Genomic DNA, 20,187 nt, shown 5'->3' with positions numbered 1-20,187 from the left:
GGAGTTTGCATGTTCTCCCGTGTCTGCGTGGGTTTCCTCCGGCTCCGGTTTCCTCCCACAATCCAAAGACATGCAGGTTAGGTGGATTGGCGATTCTAAATTGGCCCTAGTGTGTGCTTGGTGTGTGGGTGTGCTTGTGTGTGTCCTGCGGTGGATTGGCGCCCTGCCCAGGATTGGTTCCTGCCTTGTGCCCTGTGTTGGCTGGGATTGGCTCCAGCAGACCCCCATGACCCTGTATTCGGATTCAGCGGGTTAGAAAATACTAACTGGGATACTGAAGATGTAAGCAATATGTTCATGTGCATTTTCACTGTGTACTGTGAAATATTCACATTTCTACATCCATTTTTGGAAAAGAGAAACTGATATGATCTTGACCCGAGTTTAGAACTTGTTCTTTATTTACTAAGAAAATATTTATGAAAAATGTGATTTTCTTCATTTTCTGACATATTTTTACACACCATTTTTATTTTAAATGAAAGTGCACCTAACTACAATAAAAGGAGACATACTATTACTGTAATTTGTTCTGCCCAACTGTGGCCTTCTTATGGAAGTCTGTTTCAGCCATCAACAAATACAACAGTCACCCAAAATAACCCAAAACTTTAATATAAATAACATTCCACTTTAATAAAAGGACAAGTGTCTATGTATTTGTATATCTGTTTGATTGCTTTGTCTCAGTTATATTTCATTTGGTATGGGATTTGTAAAATTAATGCCAATGTTTGTAATAAACCATCTGTTGAATATGACCATGGATATATGCCATATGACAAATGAAATTAATTACTTTATGCATTATAAAATATGTTCCAATAGATAGTGCACCACAAATGTTTAATGCTGAATACACTGCAGGCTATGTTGATTATTTAGATTTCAACCTGCCTTAGATGGTATTAAGAGGCCTACTGAAGACAAAAAAACAACCTCCATACCATTACATTCATACCATCAGCCTATACTCCGGACAAAAGGCAGAATGGAGCCATGTCAAAATTCTGTATGTCAAATTCTGATCCTACAGTCTGTAAATCATAGTAGAACTTGACATTTTTAAGGCCATATATTAACACCCTTCAGTCAGCCATTTGTGGTGATTACATGGTCACTGCAGTCTCAACTTCCTGTTCTTATTTGACAAGACTGGAACTTGGCACAGTGGTCTGCAGCTGTAGCCCATCTGCTTCAAGGTTCAACATGTGTCATGTTCAGAAATGCCCTTCTGCACACCACTGTTGTAAAGCACTGTTGCTGGAGTATTAGTGGTATATACAGTTTGTTTTCTTCTGACCTCTCTCCTAAACACAAAAACATTTTCACCCCACAGAACTGCTGCTCGCTGAATATTTTTTGCTTATTGGCCCATTCCTTATCAACTGTAGACACTGTTGGTGTTTCTGAAATTTTACCAGCCCCTCATCTGGCCTAATAATGCCATCCTACGTTATATGTTGGGTAGTGGAAGTGGACTTACATGGTTTAAAGCATTCATCTTGCAGGAGAGTGAGAGGAACAGCAAACTGCAAGAGTATATTATCTGAATCCGGAGACAAGCAAGCAGCGTTTCTCAGGTTCACACTTGGTGAAACAGTCCCTTCCCATGGAGATTTAACTGCTTATTTGTAATGCACCTACCCACATCCACTTCAGGATACAGTATATGCTCTGTGAATATGGATACAGCTGAATTCAGTATGCTGTTTTAGCTAAGAAGAACTACATTAGTCATTATCCTTTTTCCTTAAGGAAAGGTTCTTCTCATGCCATGAGTGGAGGAAGTCATTTTTCTCTGTATATAATGTGATGAGGCATTCATGGCAGCTATTGCACACACCCTTTTTCACAAACAGTGAATCACAGCAAATGCATTTGTTTACCTGCATTTCACATGTGTATGTACAGTAGGTAGGTCTCACAACTATACCAAAATACAACCATGTGAACTCTCAATTGCTCCATCGAGACTTATTAAACACAGAATTGAGAACTGTTTCCTTTCACTTTACAGGGCACCACCTTGCCTACCCACCATTACGTTGTGGCTCCCACCATCCATCTGCACATATCTCTTCAGGGTTTTTCATTGTTAACCAAATTCAAATGTTTTAATATAAATTGTGTCCACTTTTTAATCAATGATACCAACACCTATTTTTTTTTGTTATGCAGTTTTCATCTAGTAGAAAACTTTTCATACTTTCCAGGTAATCAGGGGAATTCTATAGGCATACCATCACTCGAGATTCTTACTGATGACAAAGACTTACAAACTTTTCTTATCCCTTTATATAGGGGTGTAGAATGTCTGTTTTCTTTCAGAAAGCAATGATATACTTCCTGGGTTGCCTTGAATTCAAATCCTAGCTAAGAGAATTCTGCTAGATTCACTTGGTAGATGCTTTGGATAATTCTGCAATGCTGCATTTGGTCTCCCATACTAAGGAACACATTTGAATTTGAAGTAAGACATGTTTTGGAATGTACCTAGTAGCTCTTCTAACAGATTTTATTGTAGCTTTATTTATTATGTAGTGTTGCACCAAGAAATATTTTAAATACTTTAAAAGTAGGACCACCACAAGATTGTGGAGTTAAGCCTATTAGTTCAACACTTTTTACAATGTGCTTCATCATTTAATTAGGCTTTTTAGTCGCTTCCTTCCTTCCAACCATTTTCCTAACCCATTTATCCAGGGCAGGGTTATGAGTCAGCTCAATTCTATCCCATCGATCATACAACACAAGGCAGGAGCAATGCCTGGAGAGGGTGCCAGCCTATCGCAGGGTGAACACACCTCACACACAAACGCACATTAGGGCAGATTTAGCAAAGTCAATTCACCTAACCTGTACTGTATATGGGAGGAAACCCACGCTGACAAAGGAAGAACATGCAAACTACACGTAGGGAACACCACAGACGCAAACCCCAGTCTCCTTACTGCAAGGCAGCAGTGCTCCCACTATGCTGCCCTAATTACCTCCACATAACCTCAATTCACAAATCCCTAAAAATGTGCTTCTTAGCGTCTCCATCTTTCATTTGTATTTAGTTTTGTTATTTACAAGGAGACTTTGCTAGTCAAGCACATTTTATGCAGCTGAAAGCTGACCTAAGTACTATATAATAAAACCAAGTGACAGAATAAAAAGCAGGAGTGTAACATGATAACTTAGAATAAAAGACAATTTAAAGGAAAAATATATTTGATTTGACAGTTCAAATAAAAATGCTACAAACATGATCATAAAACCAGTAAACAATTATAACATAGAACAAGTTTTAAAAAATGACTACACTGATTTGCATTGAGTGTTTGGTTTTAAAGGTTATCCATCTTGTTAAATTATTGTGCTACCTCACCTTATTTTCTTTTTTCTTCATTGTAGGTTTATTTGCTGCATCTGATTCCAGATTGCTGATGTATATTAAGAAAAATGAGCCTAACCCAGATGCCCAAAACACTCCATTATGCACTTCATCACAGGTTACTGTTCTCCTGTTTCCTGTCCGTTAAGTAACTTAATTTCCAATTTCCTAACTTGCCACAAACTTCCTATGACTCAGAATCATATAGAAAATAAATGAATGTGTGGTACTATAGATAAGTAAGGCGTCTAACCTCAGGAGCTGTGTGTAGCATGGAGCAGTCTGGATGGTCAGGCTGTCTATAAAGATTTTGCACTTTGTTGGCTTCATCAGTAATTCCAAACTGGTCCAGTGGGAGCGGGTGTTCTCATATGTGCCTTGCATTTGACTGACCAAGGATGGTTCTTGACATTTATTTAAATGGCACTAAGATAGTTGCTGGATCGCAGTGACTCTCTCTTAGAAAAGGTGGTTTCAGTAAATGGATGGATGTACAGTTTGTGTGTGTTTGTTTATTGACTTCTGACCTTGCAGAGGTATGGCATACAAATGTGTAATAACTAGGATCTGTTTTGTCTACCTTTATATGGACTGCAACTTTCCAGCCATCAGATTACTTCCCCTATCTTGACTGGCACTGAAATGGAAACTCAAATCTACTTTATTCTTGCAAGGTGGGAGTAAACGTGTTACAACAAAACTTATCGTTATTTTGAAACTTTCCATCCTGTCTTCCAGTTAGTGATGATTCCTGTTTTTATTTTTTTTTTCTGGAATGAGTCACATGTGCATAAGTAACTGGAACAGAACTATGTAGGTACATTATGGGAACTGATAGATGCTTTGAGTATAACACTGTAGTCCAAGTTTTGATTTGAACTTTCATTTCAAAAAGAAGTAGTGGGGTTTTAAGCAGTGTCTTGCATTTGAATTCTGCATTTTCTTTGACATTGTGGGTCTGTTCCTTAAGCCTGGTCTGATGATATTTTTTTTCTTTCTTTTTTCCCCACCATCGGTACTGCTGCCTGTGCAAAAACTAACAAGTTTGTGCCACCTTACTAAGGAGAGGATCAAGTTCACAATTGAAGAATCCTAAAGTTTTAGGTGCTTTTAAAATAATTCCCATTTTTTGTTTTTCTAAAGCTGAACAAATGTGTAAAGCTGAAATGACTTTCATTTGGTAGGCTGTGAAGGAGTTAAACAGCCCGGCTGTGTGAGAGTATAGTACAGTACTGGGGTCACTTGCTTACAGCACATTCTATCCCAGCCTAATTCGAGGGCTGCCCTCTTTGTGTATCCCTCTGTCACTCTTGGGCTTGGGTGCACACGCCTTCATACTTTTCACTTCAAGACAGGTCGGTGGGAGGATCCTCAAGGTTAGTTGAAGAGGCCGGCATGCAGGGAAAAAAACTGTGTGTTAGGTGGGGGTGGGGGATATGTCCTTCATTTGGGGGGGAGTGAGTGAGACTGGTTGGGCAACTTTTCACTTTTGTGTATTTCAGGGTGGTCTTTTGTGCTGCTTCGTTAGGTTGTTGGCACACCTCTTCATTTTAATTTTGTCTTTTTTTCTTTACTTTAAAGTTCACTGTGTACTTGAAGTATAAAGACTGAAGTCTGTGCTTTTATTCCATCCAGAAAAAGGTTTTCTATAAAGGTATCCATACTACTTGCACCCTATGCATTAGCTTTTTCAAATGAATGAGTGGAGTCGATTTGATTCACAAAATCATCTTTTTAGAATTGGTGGGCCTTTTTTGTTTTGTTTGTTTTTATAGCTTGGAGACAATACCTAAAAGTAGATCATGGTTCTTTTTTTTTTTTTTTTAAGAGACCACTGCTTAGGCTAATTCTCAGTGCTGATCCATCTAATAATTTCATTCCAAGTTCAAACAGTGTTGGAGCCTATTGTAGAGCATCTAGCATGAGGCAGGAAAACCAGTCCATCACCAGACACATTAATATATACCTACACTCCCTCAGGATCAATTTTGATTGATCACGTAACTAACTATGCAGCTAATGAAATAGAATTCATTCATAAATAGTTAATGACCTCACTGTAGTGAAACATAAGTCCACAACCTGGGTTGTACTGTTGGTGCCAAGCTGTCAAAAAGACCTGTTTTATTGCATTCTAGATCAAACCCAAGTGGCAGGGAAAATGCGTACAGCTTCACTATAGGGAATGGAACTTGGAAAATGTGATTAGCTACACAGAAGCCTCAATGTAAAAATAAGTAGTTTGAGAACTTTCATTTGGTCACCTAATAAAACCATGGCTATTTACTAACTAAAGAAGCACTTGAGGAAAATGAACCTCTTGACCTAAAGCTAAAGCACAGTGACGGCAGTGGTCCTCTTGTAGTTAAACTGGACCGTGAATGGTGATAATGCTCAACAAAAAAATGCCATTTCTAATTGAGTGAAAGTAGTGTGGGCGGTATGACCAAAATTCTATATCACGGTATTTTTCAAAATTATACCGGTTTCACGGTATTCAACGGTATTTTTTTCCCCAGTTACTGCAGTAGACTGGCTAAGAATAAGCTGTTCCACTGTCATGAGAATTGTACAAAAAATATTTTAATGTGCACACAAGTATTAATACAGGTTTGTATGGCCCCATACAGTGACAGTTTTCAAGGAGGTGGCACTAATAAAGAGAAGAAATCGCATTGTATGAAAGTTGCAGTCAAAATATAGAACCTTTCATTGAACATATTTTGCAAACAACTTAAACTAAAATTTTGACAACATATTTTCAACCATCCAAAGAGGCATTTAGACTGAGTAAAATATCCAGAGGTGCTTGTCAAAGGTTGTATTGCACTGAACATGTCTTAGAACAGGAATAAATACTAAATATTTTATGTAAACCAACTACACTTTCTGTTAATGTTAATAATCTCTGTCCACTGACACGTTAAAGTGACATTTTAAACAACTTTACCATCATTAAACTGCCTAATATTTAAATTAATAAGTAATAACAATAAAATAAATAATTGTGAAACTTCCAGTTACAATACTATTATGTTAAGACTTTATGCCCAGGTGCATTACACAGTATTCACCAAATAAAAATAAAATAAAATAAAACAAGTGCAACTTGATGATGACATCTTTACCAACTGAACCATCATTAAAGCAAATTGCATTAATATGGAGCTTGCTTCAAGCTCAGCTATATACATAAATAATAAAACTGCAACTTGCATTTATAATGCTATTTGTGGTATAGCCCTACGGAAGCGTATTAGGGCCACAGTGAAGAAAATAAAATATGGACACAGTGAAGAAGAAAAAAAAAACGATATGTCGAGAATAAAGTCGACATGTTAACTTTATTCTCGGCAGTTCCACATTATTCTCACCATTTATGTTGAGATTAAAGTCGACATTTCCACTATATTCTCAGTTTATTTTATAATTAAAGTAGAATGTTGTAAACTAAACTTCATCCTAAAATCAATGTTTAATTTACTAGATTTTCTCAAAACCCATCATAAGTTAATGCAGTACATTAAATGCTTTGTGTTAAGTGCTCCCCGACCCAGTTGTTAATCACTACGCTTCTTAAACTGACTTCCTCTGCACTAAGAGGAGGCACAGGCAGCGATCGCCGCACAGAATCCATTCACTTCATGATATTCCTGCTCTCTGAAAATTTAGAATGCTAAGATAAATACTTGATATCATTTTCATGATGAAATGCATTAAAGCCGATATTAAACATGCACAGTAGTGAGGCGGTAGTGCTGCTCCCTCGCAGTAAGGGGTCCCCAGGTGTATGTTCAGTGTAGAGAAATTTATGGCAGGTGTGACAAGGCTTCAAAAAACTCGATGTATGAATGGGTATCACACAGGTTTAACTGAAATATTGTATAAATGTTGGGTTCGTGATTTGGTGGTCGGAGACACGAACACAAAATTCAACTGATGTTCTTCTGAGTGGGCTTTCTTTATTGCATGTGTGCTGTCTCCATCTGACGTACCAAACCCTCAGCTCCTATCCTTCCTTTTTCTTTTTCTTTCACCACGATAAATATCTTTGTGAAATTAAAACTGGTTATAAACTTAGACCACAGAGTGTTCAGAACTTTAAAAAAATCTTCGTTATACATGTTTAATTATGTCATCCATTCAGGGTTGCGCACATCCCAGCAAGCATTGTGCGCAAGGCAGGAACAAATCTTGAACAGGGCGCCAGCTCATCGCAGGGTGAATGCGAGCAACACATACACTAGCAGGGTCACTTTAGCATCACAAAAACCCACATCCTACATGACTTTGAAAGGAAACTGAAGCACGCTGAGTAAACCAGAAAAACATGCAAATTCAAGGCAGTGCACCCTGCACGCTGCCGTGCCCCCACATGATTAATACATGCTTTAATGCATTTCATCATGAAAATGATATCAAGTATTTATCTTAGCATTCTAAATGTTCAGAGAGCAGGAATATCATGAAATTAATGTATTCTGTGTGGTGATCACTGTCTATGCCTTCTCCCTTCTTCTTTGACATCCTCTTTCTCTGTATACTCTCCTGTATGTCCTCATTCCACCACCAGGTTTCCTTCTCCTCCTTTTCCAAATGTCACGCCAAGCACCCTTCTTGCGGTCACCCTTACTACATCTACAGTAGTTTCCCAGCCATCCAGTGCCTGTCTCACCTCCTCCCTAAACTCAACCTTACAGTCTTCCTTTTTCAACATCCACCATTTGATCCTTGGCTCTGCCCTCACTCTCTTCCTCTTCTTGATCTCCAACGTCATCTTACAGACCACCATCCTATGCTGCTTAACTACACTTTCCCCTGCCACCACTTTGCAGACTCCAATATCCTTCAGATCAATTCTTCTGCATAGGATGTAATCTACCTGTGTGCATCTTCCTCCACTCTTGTACGTAACCTTATGTTCCTTCCTCTTCTTAAAGTAAATATTCACCAAAGCTGCATGTCATTTATTATTAAAACTCATTTAAAGAATTTACAGGTTCTCAGGGGTCAGAACTTATCTGTGAGGCAACAGCTCTGGGGTTTCCTAAAATCGTTGTAATGTTAAAAACATCGTAGCCTCCATTTTAAGATCAATCGTTAATTTAAGAGTGTTTCTCAAATTCTATCGCAACTAAACTGTAATTTCAAATTCTTCACAACCTATGTGCTCTCCAACCTACAGTAGTTGTTAATCTCTATGTGCTTCTGAAATGGGCAACCTCAATTTTTATTGAGAGTTTATCATCCTCATCATGAAATGCATTTTGTGTATTCTTTTAAATAAATTATACTGTTCTTAAGTATTGCATTAAATGTACAAGTTCATGATTTTTCTCTAATTTAAACATTTTCAAGAGTCAGTGGCAGCTTGCATTACTTTCACAAAGATGTCTTAAGTGTTGCCATTAATCTGACTGGTTGATATGTTTGGATATAGTGCAGCAGCAGCAATAAACAAAGCCCACCAAGAGTAACGGTTATTGAGTCCTTTTTTGTGACTTCAGCCACCACTTCAGAAGTCCAACACTCTAAATAAAACCAGTGAGGTGTAACCGATACCCATTCATACACTCAGCCTCTTGGTGCCTCATTACACCTGGCGTAAAGATTCTCATCATCAATCGCACAGGTGATTTTGCAGTCACAAAAGACTTGTCACGGATATTGTGCTAAAGAAGCCTGGTAGTACCCACAGTGTCTTCACTGAGGCAATTGAACTGTGTGAAAAGGGAAGAAAGGGATGGTTACTGGGTGTTAGCAGGTCTCCCCTTCATGCTTTCCTGTTGACAATCGTAAATAACCCTCAGGCAGCTGCCAAAGAACAATACAATACAATACAGTGCATCAGCAAACCCGCAGCGTAGTGGAATGCATGGTATAGGAATTGCTGCTCAAATGTGCTGCCACTATCTTTGTAAATAGCAATGCTTTTTGCATTGCATTATGCTTTAGTTATTCAATGCATATTTGAGGAATAAACACACTGTGTACTGTCTGAAGTAGTGTGGGAATTTCTAATGCATAATTGAATTAATTTACTTCATTTAAGGATACACAAATAATTTGTAAATTTGCACCAGGCAGTCTATGTGGTTGACTGTATGTTTGAAAGACGGTAATATAGGTTATGATGTGCAGGTTTATTGTCATCATTGTATTATACATTTTCTATTCATCCATCCACTTTCTTAACCTACTTATTAGGATAGAGTTACAGGGAAGCTGGAGGCTATCTCAGCAAACACTGGGTGCGAAACCATTCCTGGGTGCAGGCACACACAAGCACCGATTAGGGACAATTCAACAATGCCAGTTCATTTAACCTGAATCTCTTTAGACTGTGTAAGAAAACCCGAGCATGTTAAAGAAACTTGGGTGGGGAGAACATGCAAACTCCACACAAGGAACAACCCACTCTCCTTATACCACCTCACTCAGTTTTTTTGCTGTTGGAAAGACTACTGTTTGTCTTAGTAAACCATGATTATCTGATGTCTAAAAGAATGGGATTTTGTGCTTTGTTATTTTGTAGTATTATGTTACTAAATTTATATTGTAATTGACTTGTGATGCATTTTTGTAGGCCTGTTTGGGGTGGGGTAAACTAAATAGTACTTTACGCTTGCTTGTAATGTGGCTGCTTAAGAAGGTTTTGGGGAAACGCAAAGGTGTTTGTTAACTGCTATGATTCATCATTTTTGGAAATGCACCCCTAATCACTGTGCCACACCTTACAATGAAATGCTGCATCAAATTTATTAATTCAATGCACTCTGTAAATTTTCAATTTAATAACACAGGAGGCAGATTAATGTTACAGGAAACTAAAAAGGCTAATGAACTATTAGTCCTGTATTTGTGTCCACTACAGATTGATGGGCAGTCTATGGATGCTAAACGATACAAATAAAGACAATATTCTCCTGGCCTTTGAGATAAACTTAATGCTTTCATTCTTGTTATTTTTTTAATCACCATTCACAGTGATACTCCCTCACATCTGCAATTCCTGGGGAGTCATTATCTGTCCGAAATAAGAATGATGTGTACATGTGTGTGTATATTGGGTACATCACCCCCAACTCTAGTTGTATACTGTCCAAGTCTTCACCCAATACTGCCAGGATAAATTATATTTGTGTATTTCAACAGGATCAAAAAAGTGGGTGTTTTTATTTATTTACAAGCATTCTGAATATTTTAAAGCCGCACTGGCAGCACAAGCATAGTTTCTATGCTAACAAAACTGGTTTAGAATGTGTGACATTTATCTTGTTGTCTATGATCCCCTCAGTATTCGGCTGAAATGAATGCATTAGCTGTTATAATCTTAGTACATGGAGTCTTGCCAGAACTTTACAAACATAAATCAGTGTTCCTGTGCAGGTGAAGATGTTAAGGCAGGCCTCCCCGCACCTTCCTACATGACTCTTAAGTTTGGTTCCAGCTGCTGTATTTCACTATGTCTTTGGAAAGCCTGCTATCGGCAGCTGACTGTTATTTTACAGTGGTGTGAAAAACTATTTGCCCCCTTCCTGATTTCTTATTCTTTTGCATGTTTGTCACACAAAATGCTTCTGATCATCAAACACATTTAACCATTAGTCAAATATAACACAAGTAAACAAAAAATGCAGTTTTTAAATGATGGTTTTATTATTTAGGAGAAAAAATCCAAACCTACATGGCCCTGTGTGAAAAAGTAATTGCCCCCTTGTTGAAAAATAACCTAACTGTGGTGTATCACACCTGAGTTCAATTTCCGTAGCCACCCCCAGGCCTGATTACTGCCACACCTGTTTCAATCAGGAAATCAATTAAATAGGAGCTGCCTGACACAGAGAAGTAGACCAAAAGCACCTCAAAAGCTAGACAACATGCCAAGATCCAAAGAAATTCAGGAACAAATGAGAACAGAAGTAATTGAGATCTATCAGTCTGGTAAAGGTTATAAAGCCATTTCTAAAGCTTTGGGACTCCAGCGAACCACAGTGAGAGCCATTATCCACAAATAGCAAAAACATGGAACAGTGGTGTACCTTCCCAGGAGAGGCCGGCCGACCAAAATTACCCCAAGAGCGCAGAGACGACTCATCCGAGAGGTCACAAAAGACCCCAGGACAACGTTTAAAGAACTGCAGGCCTCATTTGCCTCAATTAAGGTCAGTGTTCACGACTCCACCATAAGAAAGAGACTGGGCAAAAACGGTCTGCATGGCAGATTTCCAAGACGCAAACCACTGTTAAGCAAAAAGAACATTAGGGCTCGTCTCAATTTTGCTAAGAAACATCTCAATGATTGCCAAGACTTTTGGGAAAATATCTTGTGGACTGATGAGACAAAAGTTGAACTTTTTGGAAGGCAAATGTCCCGTTACATCTGGCGTAAAAGGAACACAGCATTTCAGAAAAAGAACATCATACCAACAGTAAAATATGGTGGTGGTAGTGTGATGGTCTGGGGTTGTTTTGCTGCTTCAGGACCTGGAAGGCTTGCTGTAATAGATGGAACCATGAATTCTACTGTCTACCAAAAAATCCTGAAGGAGAATGTCCAGCCATCTGTTCGTCAACTCAAGCTGAAGCGATCTTGGGTGCTGCAACAGGACAATGACCCAAAACACACCAGCAAATCCACCTCTGAATGGCTGAAGAAAAACAAAATGAAGATTTTGGAGTGGCCTAGTCAAAGTCCTGACCTGAATCCAATTGAGATGCTACGGCATGACCTTAAAAAGGCGGTTCATGCTAGAAAACCCTCAAATAAAGCTGAATTACAACAATTCTGCAAAGATGAGTGGGCCAAAATTCCTCCAGAGCGTTGTAAAAGACTCATTGGAAGTTATCGCAAACGCTTGATTGCAGTTATTGCTGCTAAGGGTGGCCCAACCAGTTATTAGGTTCGGGAGCAATTACTTTTTCACACAGGGCCATGTAGGTTTGGATTTTTTTTTCTCCCTAAATAATAAAAAACATCATTTAAAAACTGCATTTTGTGTTATATTTGACTAATGGTTAAATGTGTTTGATGATTAGAAACATTTTGTGTGACAAACATGCAAAAGAATAAGAAATCAGGAAGGGGGCAAATAGTTTTTCACACCACTGTATATAGCACCTTTAACAGCATACATTGTCATTGGGTGTTTAACAGAGCCTGCCAGGATTATTGTAAGATATTAAATATACAAATGTGAACAGTACAACAGAAATTAGGAACAGCAAGTATATAAAAACCATACAAGAAAGCCAGTGGAAGGAGAGTGGAAATGTGTTGGACAAATCTTAACAGTGTGTGGCATCAAAATATGTCTAACAAATAAACAGAGTGAGGAAATAAGACAAGGAAGCCAAGGGGACTCGTCATAGATGATTTACAGCTAGCAGTTATTTTAGCATAAAGCCCAGTGCTCTCACTACTGTCATGATGAATAGACAGGATTATTGAAACTGGATGAACGGGCAGTAATTAAAAAACAAAACCTGCAGAGAACAGGTAGGTGTTTAAGTAGATTTGAACAGAGCAAACAGTTTTATAGTTGAGTTAGCTGAGTTCTGAGGATGACTGACTATTTGAAGTAGTGTTGGATTGGCATTAAAATTTTGACTTTGATATCATTATCAGCTTTGGGACCTCAGTACTTGTCCTGAAATGGTAACTGAAGCCAATAATAACCCCCTCCCATCATACTTCAGCCTCCCTGCCTTGATATATTCTAAGTCCGAACTGTCTTCAGCACGGTGAAGAGCAGGTGGTGGTGCCCCTGCAGAATCTCCAGTGCATCTGAGAGTGGAAGAATGAAGAGCTGAGCACAAGGTCTTTGAAAACTAGGTAATGCTGGAACCATACAGTTTTTAAAATTGGGTTGTTTGGTACCTTTTTAGTACCGGTATACTGTACAACCCTAATTTGAAGAGAGGCTGGTAAGGGTGCAAGATAGTGCTTGGTTTGAGCTAAGGCTCTGGCAAAAGTATTCACAAAGGCCAATTTAAAGAAAACTGCATTCATATGACTGAGAAATTATGAAAGTTGAGTACTTCAGTATTCAGCTACTCCAAAACATCCAAGCACTGAAAGCTAGGTTTGGAGTTGTGCGATGTTTTATAGAGCATAAAATCAAGTTTTGTGAAGAGCAGACATGCAGGACTGAAAGTTCAGGGAATGACTTCAGGGTTGGCATGAGGGGATAATGAGAGGACTTTTCAAGAACTAATGTCCAATGTGAAGGAGTCAGGTGTACAGGAGTTTTTTAAATGCTCCCACAAGAGGTGATTTGGTTTTAGTTGTGTTCAGTTGGCAAAGATTTGCAAATTTTCAGGTGTTAAGCTGGCTAAAGACATATTTTCTATGATGGATATGTTTATTCTTTTGAGCCAAGTATTGAGAGTAGGCATGCAACACAGAGTCTACCCAGTGACAACACGTAGAAGTTTAACAAAGTATAGAACTATTAGACATGGTACGGGAGGGAAGCTAAAGAGAGTCAACAACAGAGATAAATGATTGCCTGTAGGAGGTTAAGATGACATTCAAGTGCAGCAGGCTTCTGTCAGCCCAGCATAATTCTTCAGATGTTTCAGAAATTATAGTGAGAATACAGAAATACTGCAAAGGGAGAAAGCATCATCAATTTAGGCACGAGTCATTACAGTGGTGTGATGAGGTTTGAAATAAAACTGGAAGGATTGAAAGGGAAGTTAGGTAGTTGCTGAGCAACCTTAGATAAAATTAGACTTTTAGAAAAAAAAAAAAAAAGTTGGATTTGAAACTGGCTTTATCTGTAGCATAAGTGAATACCTTTGACAAACATATTTGTGTGCTGTGTAAACTCCAACAGAAACCCACACCCCTTATGGTCTCATGTCTTCAGTGTACATTGTGTCCTTATTATTTTAACTAGAACTCCTCCTTTACTACTACAAGAATCAGATCATTGGGAAAATATGGCTGTGCAGGGTGCTGGCTGATATCCATGTTGGGGTGCTAGCTATTATCTAAGTGGGCTGCAATCAAGTATCTTGCCTCTGGATGCCATAGCAAGATTTAGGTAGAGTAAAGCAGTTTAGATATCCCAGCAAGTAAAGAATTACAGACCTGAAAGCTATTGCAACACAAGGGTGGGAAATGGGTTTGTTTGTTGTCTTTTTATCATGTTTTTATCTAAAACACTGCAGAAACAAAAATGTAAATGTGCCAAGTGAAAGCTTACTGGGGAGGTCCGGTAGTGGCAAAGGGCAGCCAAAAGGAATGTTGGCAGAGGCGCCAGACCAAAAAAAACCTGGCAGCACTCCTCCAGCAGCTGTCAGCTTTGACTGCCCACTCCTGAGGACCCCACCCGCCACAGAAATAATCAGCAGGAAGAGGTCCTGGAAACAATGGAGGCCCACCCCATGGTATAGTGGGCACCCTGTCGTGCTGGGATCTGATTACACAACTGGGACAAACCCACCAATGTGTCTCTGCCTTGCCACATATTTAGGTTTGACCATGCGTTTCTGACCCTGTGTCACACTCTGCTTTTTTTGGTCTGCTATTGCCTCTGTTGTTGTGCCTCAGGTCAGTAACTTAATGTGATTTAGTGCTCAATTGTCTCCCCTTATGGTCATGAATCACCAAAAACAAAAGCAAATAAATGTTTGATGTTAATGGGTGGATACCGTTGCAGCTGGTTGCACCCATTATACATTTATAAGACTGTTAGTGTCATGTGTATTTTGAAATTGTTACTTGCATGCACTAATCATCAGTCAACATGCTCTCCAGCACCATGATTAATGAACAGAACTACCCTACCTCCAAAAGTCTGTCTTCTTAACTTGACAAATCTCAGTGTAGCCTAATATGTCCCAAATAACTAAAGTTATACAGTTTTTAATTCTACAGTTTGCTTCATAGAGTAGTTCTGGCAATAGTATAATTCGTGTTCAAATAATTCCACAGACCAAAGATCTTTGTTTTAATAGCATTAGCAAAAATTCAAGGCAGAACAACTCACACAAATATTGACATTAAAGAAAAGTTCTTGTTTAAGAAAAATTCTGAATAAGGCTTATATATCATTTCTCAAATTTTGTTCATACTGTCATTAAGTATGTAAGCATGGCCAGAAAACTGTATGCCAATCCACTAATTGCAAACTTGTATAACAGTCCATACTAGCAGTGAGACTGTTTCTTAACCAGCTTAACTAACACTAAACTGTTTTACAGATATAGCTAAGAACATTCTGTTTCGTGTTAACGTATGGGGTAAAAGGCTATACCATATTCTACTGTAACTATGAGGAAGTGGCAGTCTATTTTTGAAATTAAGCAATTCTAACATTAAACATTCTAAGATAGGCTCTTGCACTCAGAACATTATTGTACCACTGCAAATTACAATTCTGTATATCCGCATAATGCACTGACAGTATAACTACACAACCTGCATTTGAAATTGGCTCATATCAAAAACTATTATGAGTTTTCAGTCCCAAAGGGAAATGTAGCCTTTATAGACACTGCAGAAATATTATAGCAACAACAACCTCCTTCAAACATACACAAGAATGACAAAAAAACACCTCTGACTTGGCTAATGATAAAAGAGCAGCGACAATGATGTATTGTAAAGGCATACTGCTGTTGGTAGGAGGGAGCTTTAGTAGCATTTCATGACACACACCTTGTAACATTTACCTTTTACAGAAAAGAAAAACAACAGAAATTAGCATGCATAAGTAACATGATAGTTGTAATTTGTTACTAACCCTCACCTATTCTGTTTCTCTTCTCAGTACTCAAATGTGGCACTTGGTGCCACGACTCACCTGCCAAGTTGTTTTGCCTGCCTAAGGTAAATTCACTCCTGATGGAGGAGCGCAGGATTCGTGGGGTAGAGGGGTCCTTTCATTGGAATGGCTGGTCCAGCGCTGTTTTAGCTGTGGAATGGCCAAATGGGGGAGGCAGCTTGATATCTGAAGTCTCCAGGACTCTAAAAATATCCAAATCATATTATGTGATATCATCTACTGTTAAATTCTGGTCCGTACTTGTAATATTTTTATTTTTATACTATATTGAGGATTTGTTCTGTTCTGTATATTGTATTGATCCCCTTGTTTTTGACACCCACTGCACGCCCAACATACCTGGAAAGGGGTCTCTCTTTGAACTGCCTTTCCCGAGGTTTCTTCCATTTTTCCCTACAAGGTTTTTTTTTGGGAGTTTTTCCTTGTCTTCCCAGAGAGTCAAGGCTGGGGGGCTGTCAAGAGGCAGGGCCTGTTAAAGCCCATTGCGGCACTTCTTGTGTGATTTTGGGCTATACAAAAATAAATTGTATTGTATATAATTTTTTGAAATCGGGTTTTGTAACCTAAGCTCTTTACATAACAAATTCACTCCTGAACCTTCCAGTTCGTTGTTTTTCAGATGAAATACTTCTGATCTCCAATTTAAAAAAAATGTTTGAAAACATTCTTGCCATGTAACATACTTGATAGGAATTTATCTTGATGTTACATCAATAAATATAAAAATAACACCACATGTAGACAACAAAATATACAATAGCTTATATCACTGCACCTTACATAAAACAGCAGCAAATGTGTAACATCTGCATACTTATATGCATATCAATATCATGGGCTATATAATTGCTGTAAAGTTGCACATCCTATCAGTCATTTGAGTCAGTCATTTTCTAACCAGCTTAGAACTGAACAGGATCATGGGGGTGCTGGAGCCAGACCCAGCTAGCAGTCCATCGTAGGGTGAACACACATTAACCACACACTAGGACCAATTTAGCACTGCCAAGTCTCCTAACCTGCATGTTTTTGGACTGGGAGAGGAAACTGGAGCATCCAGAGGAAACCCACACAGACACAGGGGGAATTCTATCATTTAACTATAAAATATGTGAGATTTGGATTTAGAGGTATACAGAAAGCAGCATACGTGTACCACACATTTTAATTGACTAAAGTTATCTATTGCAGGAAAAAAAAAACTGAGGACATGATGAATGGTCATTGTTTTGGGTGACCTGTAACATTTTTCCCCAATAGCTGTTACTACTTGTTTGAATGTGATATTTCACACATAATACCTGTGTTTATTCATTGGAAATGTGAAGTGTGTTATGTCTCCTGAACAATTTGATGCAATCTTTGCTTTGAGAAAACTGAGGCACTGTCAATTCAAACATTTATGAATAAAGTAAGGATGCATTCAGTGATGGCCCTGTGACTACTGTAGTAACGCTTGGCTGGGTGAGTACTCCTTTCGGTAAAGTGGAAAAAGATGAAGACTACTATCAGAGGAGAATCCTCCCCAAGTTTCACACCACTGGGCACACTACAGACATGCCTGTATCACTTGCTACAAAGAGAAAAATGCTCGTGTAGCCTCCATGAGATTCCTTTAGTCATTTGTCAGAGGTTCAGACATTGATTGAGCTAAAAAGAAAAAAAAAACTGCTCAAGTATTTCTGATAATAGAAAGGTTTTGCTTCAGGCAGCTAAGTCTTAATGCTGTGGTAATTTCCAAAACATTATAACAAACTGTCTATCCATTTTCTTAAAGCTTTTTACATTAAGTTGTGGCAGAGAGCAGAAGCCTGTCTTGACAACAGTGGATGCAAGGCAGGATCCAGCCTTGGAGTGGGTGCCACATGACCACAAGTACAACCTTCTTCACTTATGCTGAGCCATTTTAAAGTTGTCAAGCCTCACAGACAGGAAACAAAATGTGGAAGCTCTACACAGTGAGTGAGGGCAGTACTTGAAACAAAAAATGCAGACAAGATGAGCCTTTTTAGTTTACCTCAACGGTTCACATGTTTGCATGTCCTGGTCTCACCATTTCTGATTTACCTTTTAAAATGGAGCCTTGCATGGTGAGCACCATTTGGCAAGCAGGTGACGTTTTTGGGACAATGTTTTGAGAGACAGACACATATTGTTAAACTTCGAGCGCAGGCAGTTTAAATGAGTTGCTCAAGGATACGCAATGTGCCAGTGCTTGAAGTGGAACGGACAGAATGCATTCAAGTTGCAAACTCTTAGTCACAGGGGAAGGCCGTCAGGAATTCTGAACAATAATGAATAATTACAAAAAGGCCTCCTGCTGCTGCAATGCACTGGTACTTGAATTACAATCCTTTACCTTTGAAGAAAAGACACGTCTCGACATTGATGCAGCTAAGTTGCCCTATTGAGATAAATTTGTGGTGTGGTTATGAGAAAAAAAAATGTATGGAAAACCCCATCCTTTCAAATTCCAGTATACAGCAAAGCCGCTTGTCCTGAGTATTGCCTGGTTGGAGAAGACAAGAGTAGGTATCTTTTCAAATAGAATTCCATGTGGGCTAACAGACAGAATGCCATGCCTGTAAGTACTCATACCAGACCAGTTTATACTTATCAGTAAAACTGTTTTTCTTTAATGCAAGGTCTATCTACAGAAAACCCAAGTGAGCACAGGAGGAAGATTCAAACTCTTCTAAGATGCAGACTAAGTCATAAGAAGCAGCAGTGTTGCCTTTTTCAGTTGTCATGGTGGTGGGCAGCAGTGTGGTCTTTTTCAGTTGTCATGGTGGTGAAGTAGGTCTTGTCTTTGGATTTTACCACTCAGACATATACAACTTCTAATGACAGGGCTGCAATGTATTTGGAGTGCAGCCTTAGGGTTTTTAGAGTTGATGTCTTTTGTGTTTTATTGCGGAGCATTTCTTGGTTATTGATTAGTCCACTGTTTCAAAATGTTAAAAGTTATTTGGAGAAATGTGGATGGTGTAATCATGTTCTCAGCATTACTTTTAAGCCACATAAGAGAAGCAGAAAGCAATGTTTTGTACAGAACACTGTACTGTATAGTGTTTCATCTTTGTTTCCCCCCTAGCTTTTATCATTAGATCTGGAGTTCTCAAACTCAGACCTGACAACCACATGTGGCTGTCATTTTTTATTCAGACATTTCTTCTTAATCAAAATTTAAATTCTGACTTTGTCTAAAGTTTTTTTTCATTTATTCAAAAGCTCTATTTGTATCAGTGATCCATGCATTATAAAGTAAATGTAGTGTATCAGATTGTCAGTTTACAGATATATCAAAAAGTATTAATTTCTTTCATATGTTTTAACACAGAGGGGTCATTTTTAGGTCTTTCTCCTAATATTTTGTGATATAGCTTTACATTATTTTATATTACATCCATCAGAAATACAAAATTGATGAACAATCATTTACAAAATGATTATATACTCAAAACTGATAAAACAGAAGCCAACCTGCACAACTGTATGCAAAGTTCATATGCTGGGTGTGCATTACATTTGGAGTAGACCGACTTCCACTGTTTTTGAAGCAGTACTGCGTTTGGTTCATATCAACTTGCCGCAAAGCCGATGAACGCATCACTGCAAGCATTGGTAGTGTCAATTCATAGCAAGGTCCCTTAAAGCTTGATTTCACTTGTCCATAGTGCACCCAAATAACCTTCATAACAAAATTGAAACAAAAACAATAAATACACGTACTGTATCTTGTACTTTTTAGTATACCTTTTGTGACTTTTAATAATTGATTTATTGACAATATCCACAGGCAGATGTACATTCTCCTGCAAATCTCTGCATGAATGATTGTTCATCATTTTAAGGAGGAAAAAGAGCATGGTGAGTTGTGTTTTACAAAGGACACAAACTGCCTGGCAGTAAACACAAAGGCAAAACACTTTAGAAGATATAATCTGTAGGCCTTGGTTTTCCTTTATTTAACATTTAGAATTTGAAGTGGATGCCTTCAGCTGATTT

General features: G+C 38.4%; 1 long non-coding RNA gene across 2 annotated transcripts in view; it reads left to right on the top strand.

Moving 5' to 3' along the window:
• The window catches only part of LOC120538083, a 36,660-nt gene extending 30,836 nt beyond the window's left edge, over positions 1-5,824 (top strand). For both annotated transcript variants that reach the window (XR_005635440.1, XR_005635441.1), the window contains exon 5: positions 3,403-5,824. This is a non-coding gene — a long non-coding RNA (uncharacterized LOC120538083). The remainder of the gene's footprint in view (positions 1-3,402) is intronic.
• The last annotated feature ends 14,363 nt before the right edge of the window (positions 5,825-20,187 follow it).

Source organism: Polypterus senegalus, chromosome 1, assembly GCF_016835505.1.
Source record: "Polypterus senegalus isolate Bchr_013 chromosome 1, ASM1683550v1, whole genome shotgun sequence".
In the NCBI taxonomy this organism is placed as follows: Eukaryota; Metazoa; Chordata; class Cladistia; order Polypteriformes; family Polypteridae; genus Polypterus; species Polypterus senegalus.
This window is presented reverse-complemented; position numbering and strand designations above follow the sequence as displayed.